Source organism: Ranitomeya imitator, chromosome 1 (assembly GCF_032444005.1).
Source record: "Ranitomeya imitator isolate aRanImi1 chromosome 1, aRanImi1.pri, whole genome shotgun sequence".
Lineage (NCBI taxonomy): Eukaryota > Metazoa > Chordata > Amphibia > Anura > Dendrobatidae > Ranitomeya > Ranitomeya imitator.
Window position 1 is genome coordinate 904,327,238 of NC_091282.1, and position 14,983 is coordinate 904,342,220.

The following is a 14,983-nucleotide window of genomic DNA, read 5'->3' on the forward strand; positions in this document are numbered from 1 at the left end:
TCAATTATGCAGTGTTCATCTGCAAGTTTTCCCTCACCTGGAATATGAAGAGAAATAATTTGCAGCATGCTGCATATGGCACCATAAAACAGCCGAGACTCATCAATGCAAGTCAATGGGTGCAAGAAAAAAACATTGCATGGCACACAGACCATGCGTGTGCCATCTGATATTTACACACCGATCTCATAACAAACCCAATCTTTCATTAGCCGAGAACAGTATATTCACAGTTAGTGCAGTGTATGCGAATTCACTGTACATGTATTTAGCTAATAAATAAAAAATTTAAAGAAAAAATGTCATTGGTTCCCCCTTAGTTATAAAAACCAGCTGAGGAAAAGCAGACAGATGTGTGCTGGTATTATTATTCTGGGAAGGGACCAATATCCATGGATCTTCCCAGGCTATTAATATCAGCTCGCAGCTGTCTGCATAGCATGTACTGGCTATTAAAAAGGAAGGGACCCCCCAAAAAAAATAACATGGAGTCGCCACTATTTTTAATAACTAACAAAAGCTAAGCAGACAGCTGCTTGCTGATATTAATAGGCTGTGAAGGGGCCATGGATATTGGTTCCCTACCAGACTAATACCACCAGTCCTCAGCCTCCTCAGAAATGGCACAACCATTAGATGCACCAATTCTGGAACTTAGCCTTGGTTCTACCCACTTGCGCTGGTGCTTTGGAAAACAAGGTAATGGCTTTGGGGTTGATGTCAGCTTTATAATGTCAGCTGACATCAAGCCCAGGGGTTAGTAGTGTAGAGGCGTTTGTCATACTAACCCTGCAGTCAAAAGCAATAAACACACACACACAGAAAAGTATTTTAATTGTTAAAAGCACTTCCAATCCTCTTTTACCCATTTATTACCTTTAAGAAAATAAAATAATCCAAAGGGGTCCACTGTAAATCCATCCCATGTCCCACGATGATCCCCGACTCTTCTACATCCGGATGCAGTGCTGAGCGGTGACATCTGTGACCGCTCAGCACGGCAGCCAGATCACAATGACAGTAAAGTCTGAATCTAGCTGCTGCAATGAGTGCTGATGTAAGTAAAGTTATCACAGTTCAAATCCGATGAACTGCGGTAACCTTACTGGTGTCACCGTTCGCAGCGTGAGAAATTTGTTATTATCATCTATCTATCTTCTATCTATCTATATCTGTATATAAAATTGTTTTATTAGTTTAAAAACTAGACTGAAATTACATAGGACTGATGTAATGACAGGACCCCAGTAATCAGGCATCCACCAGAGCTTTCAATTAAACTGACTATTGGGAAAGTTGTTATTGTGTCCTGGAAATCCACGATTAAGGGTTGGTTCACATTGCGTTATGGCTCTACGTGTAACGGACTACATTACACCGCGGCATAACGCGGTGTAACGTAGTCCGTTAACGCCGTCATAGACTGCAATGTCGGACGCATTGCTAGCGCACGCCCACAATGGGCGTGCACTAGCGATGTGCCATCATTTGAGTGACGGACCCGAGACGCGGGCTGCAGCTTTTCCGGGTCTGTCACTGCTAGTGCAGATGGAGCTAGCAGAAGCTCCATCTGCGCTAGCGCTGTGCAAAAGTCGGCACTTGCGTTAGCGCAGTCCGTTCAACGCAATGTGAACCCAAGGTGTGTGTTAGAGAGTCTCCTGTCAGACTAAAATCAGACAAGCTGTATAAACCAGTTCTTCCTAGGAAGTGATTGCTGTAATCATAGAAGAAATCAGGACAGCCAGCATCATCTTTATCACCTCTAGATAGAAGTGAGAGAGCTAAATCATCGGACTCATTCCCTCCCCCCCACCTCACTGCATTAGCAAAGCACAGTTTTGCTTAGTTTAAGACACTGTGTGTGAAGAGAAGTTATCTCTAAAGAGACTTTCATATATGTTTATGAAGCATTGCATGAAGAGAAGTGATTCTGTGATGAAAAGAAGCTTCACTAAAACCCCTGTGATCAACTTCAGCTCAGACCGGTGTCATAGCTGTGTGCCTGTAAACAGTTACCTCCCCTCTACTGACCCTGCCACCTCCCATGCTGTGGTTGATCCCGAACATTTAACTGTATCATAACCAGTGCAATTTACTTCCTACTGCCAATATCTAGTATGCCCACAACTGAGAGATACGTAACATCCTTTTTTGCAACATCCTATGACTAAGGGCTCTACTACCGAGCCAGAAACGCATCAGATTTCCTTTATCTTGCTTCTTAACATGTACCAATAAGTACTTATTTTTACCTGGATGGCTCTGCTGGGTCAAATCCTTCCTTCTTCTATGCCCACAACTGAATCTTTCCCCTTTCTAATTTAATCAGCATGTCCTATGCTATAGCTTTAACAAATGCAGTGCTACCCAGCAGTCCCTGGGGAAAAGTTCATGGTAAATATTAGACAGAGTCCATGGGGACAATGGGATAGAGTCCATGTGGCAGTTGCACACAGTCCATAGGGCTACCAGGGTTTCTGGCCCTTTAAGTGTTCACATTTCTGCAGTTCAGCAGAGGGTACGCAAACATATGCAAAATTACTTGGATTAAGGGGAAAAATAACACAATGCAAGGAAAAGAACCTTCGGCTACTCTAACCAGTCCCTGTGGCTTTCGGCACGTTTTAGTTCCTGCCCTCAGGATAGCAGAACAGTAACGAATTTGTGCAACTAGCACGCTGCCTTCTGGATACTATTTTTACTTTAAAGCGGCCACATTCCGACAAGGTTCTCTTTAAATTCATGGCCAAAGTAAATGGCCACTTCTGGACCCAGGCAGATGATATAGGTGCCCATAGAGGAGTCGCTGGATTTTGACTCCTCACTCCCTCTCCTGGGAGTGCTGGACTTAGGTATGACTCCCGCTTGTGTTTGCTGCTGCCGCTTGCTTGGGACCTAGGGGTAGTGACCCTCACTTGAGGGGCGATCTCCGCCTGTGGTGATGCAGTCTTGTGTACCTCTGCCACTCAACGATCCTCTTCTAGTGAGATCAGAGTGACCGCCACTGCCTACCACTGCCTAGGCCCATATTCTTTAACCCCTTTCCGACATGTGCCATAATAATGCACACATGTAGGATTCCCCCTGTTTGGTACAGGCTCCGGTGCTGAGCCCACACCTTTCCGGGCACATGACAGCTGACATGTGACTGCAAAACAACTACGTGTGGAATCTCGATCCACCATGGCTGTTAACTAGTTAAATGACACTGTCAATCTGTGACAGCGGCAATAAACTTGTGCTTATAGGAAGGGCGTCACTGGCTCCACCCATCGGTGACACCGTCACATGATCGTGGGTCACCGATGGGTCAGCATGACCTCTTGATTATCGCCTGTGTGTAGCAGAAGCGATGACAGTATTACAACTTCTAGTCTCCCATGGACACTATTGAAGCATGCAAATAGTAAAAAAGAGTCTAAAAATAAAATATAAAAGTTCAAATTTCCCCCCTTTCGCCGAATTCAAAATAAAATAAAAAAAATCAAATATACACATATTTGGTATCACCGCATTCTGAATTTCCCGATCTATCAATATAAGAAAAGAATTAACCTGATCACTAAACGGTGTAAAGAGAAAAAAATTAAAAATGGCAGAATTATATTTTTTTGGTCACCACTACATTGCAATAACATGCAATAATGGGCAATCAAAACATTGAATCTACACCAACCACTAAATACTAACCAATAAAAACGTCAGCTCAGCGTGCAAAAAATAAGCACTCACTCACCCACAGATCACGAAAAATGGAGACACTACAGGTCTCAGAAAATTGCATTTTTTTTTAATAAACAAATTTTAGATTTTTTTTCACCACTTAAATAACTGTGAACAGTGAACTTGTACTAACCTGGAGAATCATAATGGCAGGTCAGTTTTAGTATTTAGTGAACATGGTAAAAAAAAAATTGGAAATTTTTTCCAATTTTCCAGTACAGGATATGCTAAAACTAATGGTGTCGTTCAAAAGTACAACTTGTCCTGCAAAAAAAAAGCCCTCACATGGCCATATTGACAGAAAAATAAAAAAGTTATGGCTCTGGGAAGAAGGGGAGCAAAAAAAGAAAACTCAAAAACAGAAAATTGCCCGGGAGTTAATAAAGATCCCACTCCTGTATCGCTAAAACAGGATGGACCTGGCATTCACGTAGACTCGGTTATCAGTCCCTATCTTCCTGATGAGCCTCGAGCCATATTAAAATGTAAGTCTAGTAAGGAACTGTTCATCTCTTCTTCAATCCTCCCCATCCATCTCACCTCCTCCTCAGAACTGTTCCTCAAAATATAATCCTCTGTCTCAAAGCACAGACAACCACCTCATGCCCTCTCCTGCTCCCACCTGCTAACACTTTCTCTGCTCTTTCTTACTGCTGGTGATATCTCTCCAAATCCTGGTCCTCCTCACCACATCCCCACAGTCAGTTCTACCTCCCATTCACGCTCTATCAAAAATTTCGGTAACCTCTCTAGCATTATACCCATTTGCCCGGCTCCCACTTCCCCAGTCCCACTAACAGGAGCTCTATGGAACGCTCGCTCTGTCTGCAACAAGCTTTCCTGCATCCATGATCTTTTTATTACTAACAAACTTTCCTTCATCGCCATCACCGAAACCTGGCTCACCCCTTCTGACACAGCCTCTCCTGCTGCACTTTCATATGGTTGCTTCCATCTTTCTCACACACCCCGCCCCAGCTGCAAGCATGGCGGAGGAGTTGGTTTTCTCCTTTCAGATAACTGCTCCTTCACCCACATCCCACTGCCACCCTCCCTTCCTTTGAGGTGCACTCTGTGCTCATCTACCCCCCTCCAACTTCCAACTGGCTGTCATTTACCGCCCCCCAGGGCCAGCCACCACCTTCTTTGACCACTTCACCACCTGGCTACTTCATTTCCTTTCTGCGGACATCCCCACTATCATCATGGGCGGCTTCAACATCCCCACTGACACTTCCCTCTCAGCTGCCACTAAACTTCTATCTCTCACTTCCTCCTTTGGCTTCACTCAATGGTCTTCTGCAGCCACTCATAAAGATGGTCACACACTGGACCTCATCTTCACCCACCTCTGCTCCCTATCTAACCTCTCTAACTCACCTCTTCCTCTTTCTGACCACAATCTACTCACATTCTCTTCCCTCTCCACTCCTTGTCTACAATCCCCACCCCAGAAACTTGCACACCCTCGCAGAAATCTTAAACACCTTGATCTACACTCACTCTCTGAATCCCTCCTCCCTCTCACAGACATAAGTTCCCTACACAATGCGAATGACGCTGCCGCTCTATATAACACCACAATACCTGTAGCTTTGGAATCTCTTGTCCCTCTCACACATATCAAAGCTCGCAAAATCAACAGCCCTGGCACACCAGCCTGACCATAGAACTGAGGCGAGCTTCCAGGGCTGCTGAGATGGAAAAGATCCCACTCCAACGAGCACTTCATCGCATTCAAACAGTCCCTCACTACTTTCAAGACCACACTCGCCACAGCAAAACAAACCTACTTCTCATCTCTCATATCCTCCCTGTCTCACAACCCTAAACAGTTATTCAACACCTTAAATTCTCTCCTCCATCCCCCAGCACCTCCTCCCTCTCCACTCATCTCAGCTGAAGACTTTGCCTCATTTTTCAAGCAGAAGATTGAGAACATCAGAGACAGTTTTAGTCAACAACCCCCAGAGCCCTTCCTCCCAACTACCCAGCCCTCCATCTCCAAAACCAACTTCTCCACCATTACAGAAGATCGACTCTCCACTCTACTCTGAAGATCGCATCTCACCACCTGTGCACTTGACCCGATCCCTTCCCACTTCATCCCAAACCTCACCACAGTCTTCATCCCAACCCTAACCCATCTCTTCAACCTATCACTTACAACTGGTGTTTTCCCCTCGATCTTTAAACATGCCTCAGTCACACCTATCCTCAAAAAGCCTTCTTTTGACCCATCCTCTGTATCTAGCTATCGCCCTATATCACTTCTCCCCTATGCCTCAAAACTACTGGAGCAACATGTCCATCTTGAACTGTCCTTCCATCTATCTTTCTGCTCCCTCTTCGATCGCTTACAATCAGGCTTCTGGTCACACCACTCCACTAAAACTGCCCTAACTAAGGTCACCAATGACCTATTAACCGCCAAGAGCAAGCGACACTACTCTATCCTCCTCCTCCTCCTGGACCTGTCCTCTGCCTTGGACACAGTGGACCATTCCCTGTTGCTGCGGACCCTGTCATCCCTTGGCATCACAGACTTGGCCCTATCCTGGATCTCGTCATATCTAACTGACCGGACATTCAGCGTCTCCCACTCACACACCACCTCCTCACCTTGCCCCATATCTGTCGTAGTCCCGCAAGGTTAAGTTCTAGGTCCCCTGCTCTTCTCTATTTACACTTTTGGCCTGGGACAGCTCATAGAATCTCACGGTTTTCAGTATCATCTCTATGCTGACGACACACAGATCAACATCTCTGGACCAGATATCACCACCCTACTAACTAGAATCCCTCAATGTCTATCCATTATTTCATCCTTCTTCTCGGCTAGATTTCTAAAACTTAACATGGACAAAACAGAATTAATCATTTTTGCCCCATCTCACACGACCCCCCCAACGAACCTATCCATTACAGTAGATGGCTGCCCACTCTCCCCAGTCCCACAAGCTCGCTGTCTCGGGGTAATCGTTGACACTGGTCTCTCCTTCAAACCACATGTCCAAGCCCTTTCCACTTCCTGCCGCCTTCAACTCAAAAATATTTCACGGATCCATACATTCCTAAACCAAGAATCTGCAAAAACCCTAGTCCATGCCCTCATCATCTCCCACCTCGACTACTGTAACCTCCTGCTCTGTGGCCTCCCCTCTAACACTCTTGCACCCCTCCAATCTATTCTAAACTCGGCTGCCTGACTAATCCACCTGTCCCCCGCTATTCCTCAGCCTCTCCCCTCTGTCAATCCCTTCACTGGCTCCCCATTACCCAGAGATTCCAGTACCAAACCCTAACCATGACATACAAAGCCATCCACAACCTGTCTCCTCCATACATCTGTGACCTCGTCTCCCCGTACTTTCCTGCACGCAACCTCTGATCCTCACAAGATCTCCTTCTCTACTCCCCTCTTATCTCCTCTTCCCACAATCACATACAAGATTTCTCTTGCACATCACCCCTACTCTGGAACTCTCTACCACAACATATCAGACTCTCACCTACCATCGAAACCTTCAAAAAGAACCTGAAGACCCACCTCTTCCGACAAGCCTACAACCTGCAATAGCCACCGATGGTCCAAACCACTGCACGACCAGCTCTATCCTCACCTAATGTATCCTCACCCATCCCTTGTAGATTGTGAGCCCTCGTGGGCAGGGTCCTCTCTCCTTCTGTACCAGTTGTGACTTGAAGTGTTCAAGATAATTGTACTTATTTTTATTATGTATACCCCTCCTCACATGTAAAGCGCCATGTAATAAATGGCGCTATAATAATAAATAATAATAATAATGTTGAACATGGCTGCACTTCATCCAGCTGACCATTGCTCCTCCTCCGAGATGCTGCAACTCCACCGGGATTAATTTATCCTACTGCTTTTTCTTTTCTATCACCTCTCGGCTCTGTGGCAGGATCTCGACTCTGTGGCAGGCTCTCGTGTTATGAAAGGCAATTCAGTACCACAATGGACATAGCGGTCAGAGCACATACAGTGATCTGACAATAACTTAAAATCATAGAACGAGCTTTGAGACGTGGGAACTCTGCAGACCGCAATCCCTAATCCTCTCCAAACAACACTAGAGGCAGCCGTGGATTGCGCCTAACTCTGCCTATGCAACTCGGCACAGCCTGAGAAACTAACTAGCCTGAAGATAGAAAATAAGCCTACCTTGCCTCAGAGAAATACCCCAAAGGAAAAGGCAGCCCCCCACATATAATGACTGTGAGTAAGATGAAAAGACAAACGTAGGGATGAAATAGATTCAGCAAAGTGAGGCCCGACTTTCTTAACAGAGCGAGGATAGGAAAGATAACTTTGCGGTCTACACAAAACCCTAAAGAATACCACGCAAAGGGGGCAAAAAGACCCTCCGTACCGAACTAACGGCACGGAGGTACATCCTTTGCGTCCCAGAGCTTCCAGCAAAACAATTAGACAAGCTGGACAGAAAAAATAGCAAACAAATTGCAAAGAAGAACTTAGCTATGCAGAGCAGCAGGCCACAGGAATGATCCAGGGAAAAACAAGTCCAACACTGGAACATTGACAGGAAGCCAGGATCAAAGCATTAGGTGGAGTTAAGTAGAGCAGTACCTAACGACCTCACCACATCACCTGAGGTAGGAAATTCAGAAGCCGCAATACCACTTTCCTCCACCAACAGAAGCTCACAGAGAGAATCAGCCGAAGTACCACTTGTGACCACAGGAGGGAGCTCTGCCACAGAATTCACAACAGTACCCCCCCCTTGAGGAGGGGTCACCGAACCCTCACCAGAGCCCCCAGGCCAACCAGGATGAGCCACATGAAAGGCACGAACAAGATCGGGAGCATGGACATCAGAGGCAAAGACCCAGGAATTATCTTCCTGAGCATAACCCTTCCACTTAACCAGATACTGGAGTTTCCGTCTTGAAACACGAGAATCCAAAATCTTCTCCACAATATACTCCAACTCCCCCTCCACCAAAACCGGGGCAGGAGGGTCAACAGATGGAACCATAGGTGCCACGTATCTCCGCAACAATGACCTATGGAATACATTATGTATGGAAAAGGAATCTGGAAGGGTCAGACGACAAGACACAGGATTAAGAACCTCAGAAATCCTATACGGACCAATGAAACGAGGTTTAAACTTAGGAGAGGAAACCTTCATAGGAATATGACGAGAAGATAACCAAACCAGATCCCCAACACGAAGTCGGGGACCCACACAGTGTCTGCGATTAGCAAAACGTTGAGCCCTCTCCTGGGACAAGGTCAAATTGTCCACTACATGAGTCCAAATCTGCTGCAACCTGTCCACCACAGTATCCACACCAGGACAGTCCGAAGACTCAACCTGTCCTGAAGAGAAACGAGGATGGAACCCAGAGTTGCAGAAAAATGGCGAAACCAAGGTAGCCGAGATGGCCCGGTTATTAAGGGCGAACTCAGCCAAAGGCAAAAAGGACACCCAGTCATCCTGATCAGCAGAAACTAAACATCTCAGATATGTTTCCAAGGTCTGATTGGTTCGTTCGGTCTGGCCATTAGTCTGAGGATGGAAAGCCGAGGAAAAAGACAAGTCAATGCCCATCCTACCACAAAAGGCTCGCCAAAACCTCGAAACAAACTGGGAACCTCTGTCAGAAACGATATTCTCTGGAATACCATGGAAACGAACCACATGCTGGAAGAACAATGGCACCAAATCAGAGGAGGAAGGCAATTTATACAAGGGTACCAGATGGACCATCTTAGAAAAGCGATCACAGACCACCCAAATGACTGACATCTTTTGAGAAACGGGAAGATCTGAAATAAAATCCATAGAGATATGTGTCCAAGGTCTCTTCGGGACCGGCAAGGGCAAAAGCAACCCACTGGCACGAGAACAGCAGGGCTTAGCCCGAGCACAAATCCCACAGGACTGCACAAAAGTACGCACATCCCGCGACAGAGACGGCCACCAAAAGGATCTAGCCACTAACTCTCTGGTACCAAAGATTCCAGGATGACCAGCCAACACCGAACAATGAACCTCAGAGATAACTTTATTCGTCCACCTATCAGGGACAAACAGTTTCTCCGCTGGACAACGATCAGGTTTATTAGCCTGAAATTTTTGCAGCACCCGCCGCAAATCAGAGGAGATGGCAGACACAATTACTCCCTCCTTGAGGATACCCGCCGGCTCAGACAAACCCGGAGAGTCGGGCACAAAACTCCTAGACAGAGCATCCGCCTTCACATTTTTAGAGCCCGGAAGGTACGAAACCACAAAGTCAAAACAGGCAAAAAACAGCGACCAACGAGCCTGTCTAGGATTCAACCTCTTGGCAGACTCGAGATAAGTCAAGTTCTTATGATCAGTCAATACCACCATGCGATGCTTAGCTCCTTCAAGCCAATGACGCCACTCCTCGAATGCCCACTTCATGGCCAGCAACTCTCGGTTGCCCACATCATAATTTCGCTCAGCAGGCGAAAACTTCCTGGAAAAAAAAGCGCATGGTTTCATCACTGAGCAATCAGAACCTCTCTGCGACAAAACAGCCCCTGCTCCAATCTCAGAAGCATCAACCTCGACCTGGAACGGAAGAGAAACATCTGGTTGACACAACACAGGGGCAGAAGAAAAACGACGCTTCAACTCTTGAAAGGCTTCCACAGCAGCAGAAGACCAATTGACCACATCAGCACCCTTCTTGGTCAAATCGGTCAATGGTTTAGCAATACTAGAAAAATTGCAGATGAAGCGACGATAAAAATTAGCAAAGCCTAGGAACTTTTGCAGACTTTTCAGAGACGTCGGCTGAGTCCAATCATGGATGGCTTGGACCTTAACAGGATCCATCTCGATAGTAGAAGGGGAAAAGATGAACCCCAAAAATGAAACCTTCTGCACACCAAAGAGACACTTTGATCCCTTCACAAACAAAGAATTAGCACGCAGGACCTGAAAAACCGTTCTGACCTGCTTCACATGAGACTCCCAATCATCCGAGAAGATCAAAATGTCATCCAAGTACACAATCAGGAATTTATCCAGGTACTCTCGGAAGATGTCATGCATAAAGGACTGAAACACTGATGGAGCATTGGCAAGTCCGAATGGCATCACTAGATACTCAAAATGACCCTCGGGTGTATTAAATGCAGTTTTCCATTCATCGCCTTGCTTAATTCGCACCAGATTATACGCACCACGAAGATCTATCTTGGTGAACCAACTAGCCCCCTTAATCCGAGCAAACAGATCAGATAACAATGGCAAGGGGTACTGAAATTTAACCGTGATCTTATTAAGAAGGCGGTAATCTATACAAGGTCTCAGCGAACCATCCTTCTTGGCCACAAAAAAGAACCCTGCTCCCAATGGCGACGATGACGGGCGAATATGCCCCTTCTCCAGGGATTCCTTCACATAACTGCGCATAGCGGTGTGCTCAGGCACGGATAAATTAAACAGTCGACCTTTTGGGAATTTACTACCAGGAATCAAATTGATAGCACAATCACAATCCCTATGCGGAGGTAGGGTATCGGACTTGGGCTCATCAAATACATCCCGGTAATCAGACAAGAACTCCGGGACCTCAGAAGGGGTGGATGACGAAATTGACAGAAATGGAACATCACCATGTACCCCCTGACAACCCCAGCTGGACACCGACATGGATTTCCAATCTAATACTGGATTATGGACTTGTAGCCATGGCAACCCCAACACGACCACATCATGCAGATTATGCAACACCAGAAAGCGAATATCCTCCTGATGTGCAGGAGCCATGCACATGGTCAGCTGGGTCCAGTACTGAGGCTTATTCTTGGCCAAAGGTGTAGCATCAATTCCTCTCAATGGAATAGGACACTGCAAGGGCTCCAAAAAAAACCCACAACGCTTAGCATACTCCAAGTCCATCAAATTCAGGGCAGCGCCTGAATCCACAAATGCCATGACAGAATACGATGACAAAGAGCAGATCAAGGTAACGGACAGAAGAAATTTTGACTGTACCGTACCAATGGTGGCAGACCTAGCGAACCGCTTAGAGCGCTTAGGAGAATCAGAGATGGCATGAGTGGAATCACCACAGTAGAAACACAGACCATTCAGATGTCTGTGTCCTTGCCGTTCAACTCTGGTCAAAGTCCTATCGCACTGCATAGGCTTAGGTTTAACCTCAGGTAATACCGCCAAATGGTGCACAGATTTACGCTCACACAAGCGTCGACCGATCTGAATGGCCAAAGACATAGATTCATTCAGACCAGCAGGCATAGGAAATCCCACCATGACATCCTTAAGGGCTTCAGAGAGACCCTTTCTGAAAATCGCTGCGAGCGCAGCTTCATTCCATTGAGTGAGTACGGACCACTTTCTAAATTTCTGACAATATACCTCTATCTCATCCTGACCCTGACACAAAGCCAGCAAATTTTTCTCTGCCTGATCCACTGAATTAGGCTCATCGTACAGCAATCCGAGCGCCAGGAAAAACGCATCAATATTACTTAATGCAGGATCTCCTGGCGCAAGGGAAAATGCCCAGTCTTGAGAGTCGCCACGCAAAAAAGAAATAATAATTCTCACTTGTTGAGCTGGGTCACCAGGGGAGTGAGGTTTCAAGGCCAGAAACAGTTTGCAATTATTTTTGAAATTCACAAACTTGACTCTATCACCATAAAACAAATCAGGAATAGGAATTCTTGGTTCAAACATAGGCTTCTGAACCACCAAATCTTGAATCTTTTGTACATTTATAACGAGATTATCCATTGAAGAGCACAGACCCTGAATGTCCATGTCCACACCTGTGTCCTGAACCACCCAAATGTCTAGGGGAAAAAAAAGGCAAAACACAGTGCAAAGAAAAAAAAATGGTCTCAGAACTTCTTTTTTCCCTCTATTGAGAATCATTAGTACTTTGGGCTTCCTGTACTGTTATGAAAGGCAATTCAGTACCACAATGGACATAGCGGTCAGAGCACATACAGTGATCTGACAATAACTCAAAATCATAGAACGAGCTCTGAGACGTGGGAACTCTGCAGACCGCAATCCCTAATCCTCTCCAAACAACACTAGAGGCAGCCGTGGATTGCGCCTAACTCTGCCTATGCAACTCGGCACAGCCTGAGAAACTAACTAGCCTGAAGATAGAAAATAAGCCTACCTTGCCTCATAGAAATACCCCAAAGGAAAAGGCAGCCCCCCACATATAATGACTGTGAGTAAGATGAAAAGACAAACGTAGGGATGAAATAGATTCAGCAAAGTGAGGCCCGACTTTCTTAACAGAGCGAGGATAGGAAAGATAACTTTGCGGTCTACACAAAACCCTAAAGAATACCACGCAAAGGGGGCAAAAAGACCCTCCGTACCGAACTAACGGCACGGAGGTACACCCTTTGCGTCCCAGAGCTTCCAGCAAAAAATTAGACAAGCTGGACAGAAAAAATAGCAAACAAATAGCAAAGAAGAACTTAGCTATGCAGAGCAGCAGGCCACAGGAATGATCCAGGGAAAAACAAGTCCAACACTGGAACATTGACAGGAAGCCAGGATCAAAGCATTAGGTGGAGTTAAGTAGAGCAGTACCTAACGACCTCACCACATCACCTGAGGTAGGAAACTCAGAAGCCGCAATACCACTTTCCTCCACCAACAGAAGCTCACAGAGAGAATCAGCCGAAGTACCACTTGTGACCACAGGAGGGAGCTCTGCCACAGAATTCACAGCACTCTCGACTCTGTGGCAGGCTCTCGACTCTGTGGCAGGATTCAGGCTCTGTGGCAGGCTCTCGGCTCTGTGGCAGGCTCTCGGCTCTGTGGCAGGCTCTTGGCTTTGTGGCAGGCTCTCGGCTCTGTGGCAGGATTCAGGCTCTGTGGCAGGCTCTCGGCTCTGTGGCAGGATTCAGGCTCTGTGGCAGGCTCTCTGGCAGGATCTCTGGCAGGTTTCTGGCTCCTTCCATCTTGACAGGGTGTGCCAGGGTGTTGGCTCTTCTGCTTTTTGGCTGGAAATGTATGAAGGCCTCATGGCACTGCTTTATATATAGTCCAGGGGGCTGCCCATAGGTTTTTGAGCATGCTCAGTGTAAAAAGCCGGATACGGCCGCCGTATCCGGCTTTTTCTGGATCTGGCGCTTTCCGGCGTCCATAGACATGCATTGTTGCGAAAAGCTGGAAAGGCCGGATCCGGCGTTTCCAGCTTTTTCGCCGGAGACAAAAAACGTTACAGCAGACGTTTTTTCCAGACGCCGGAATCGAGTCGCCGCCGGATCCGGCTTCACACCGGAAGGAACGCTGGGCCATCCGGCGCCAATAATATTCAACGGGGGAAAAGCCGGATCCGGTTTCTCCAGTTTTCAATTCCGTTTTTTGGCGGAAGAGCCGGAATTCGCCTGAAACTAAAAACCTGATGCGTGAAAGCAGCCTAGCCCTAGTAGTAGAGTGTCACCACACAGATGACCATAAACCTAGTGCGAGTGATTAAGGAACTAGAGAGTGATTGTATGTAGCTTGTGCCACCATTCTAGTATTCATATTGATCACCAGCAGTAGTAGTGGCTCCTCAAAAAGGCTGATCGACTAAAGGTGCCTCACTGAGGAGCACAGTTCCTTGTGCCTACAATTATGAACATAACCATTTAACCCTGCTGTTCTGTTGGTCAAAAATGACCGACTTTGAACTTCAATATTCTTTAAAATATTCAAGATGCGGCTCTGAAACCCGTGGCCGACCGACCCATCCTCATTTAAGTCAATCAACCACAAGTTTCAGAACCGCATCTTGAACACCCCAAAAAATACCCAAGTTCAAAATAGGTCTCCCCAGACCGAACAGAACAGCAGGGTTAAAAGTTGTGCCAAGGTTCATGTGTAACCCCCAAGCTTGTATTTCTGAGAGAATCATCACTGCCAAGGATTAGGCCTTGTTTGAACAATACCACCCTCATTTCATCTACCACTTGAACACAACTTACACGATCATCCAATTACTTGCCAAGGCACTCGATGAGCAGTGATCATGATACTCTAATGTATATAAATTGCAAAGTATACACTGTGTGCACAGTTATTAAGCAACTAGATGGCGGCCCGATTCTAACGCATCGGGTATTCTAGAATATGCATGTCCACGTAGTATATTGCACAGCCCACATAGTATATTGCCCAGCCACGTAGTATATTGCCCAGCCACGTAGTATATTGCCCAGCCACGTAGTATATTGCCCAGCCACGTA

General features: G+C 46.3%; 1 protein-coding gene across 1 annotated transcript in view; it reads left to right on the plus strand.

Moving 5' to 3' along the window:
- LOC138654113 (17-beta-hydroxysteroid dehydrogenase 13-like) overlaps positions 1 to 14,983 on the plus strand; it is a 74,815-nt gene that overhangs the window by 31,208 nt on the left and 28,624 nt on the right. The gene's annotated exons all lie outside the window — the stretch shown is intronic.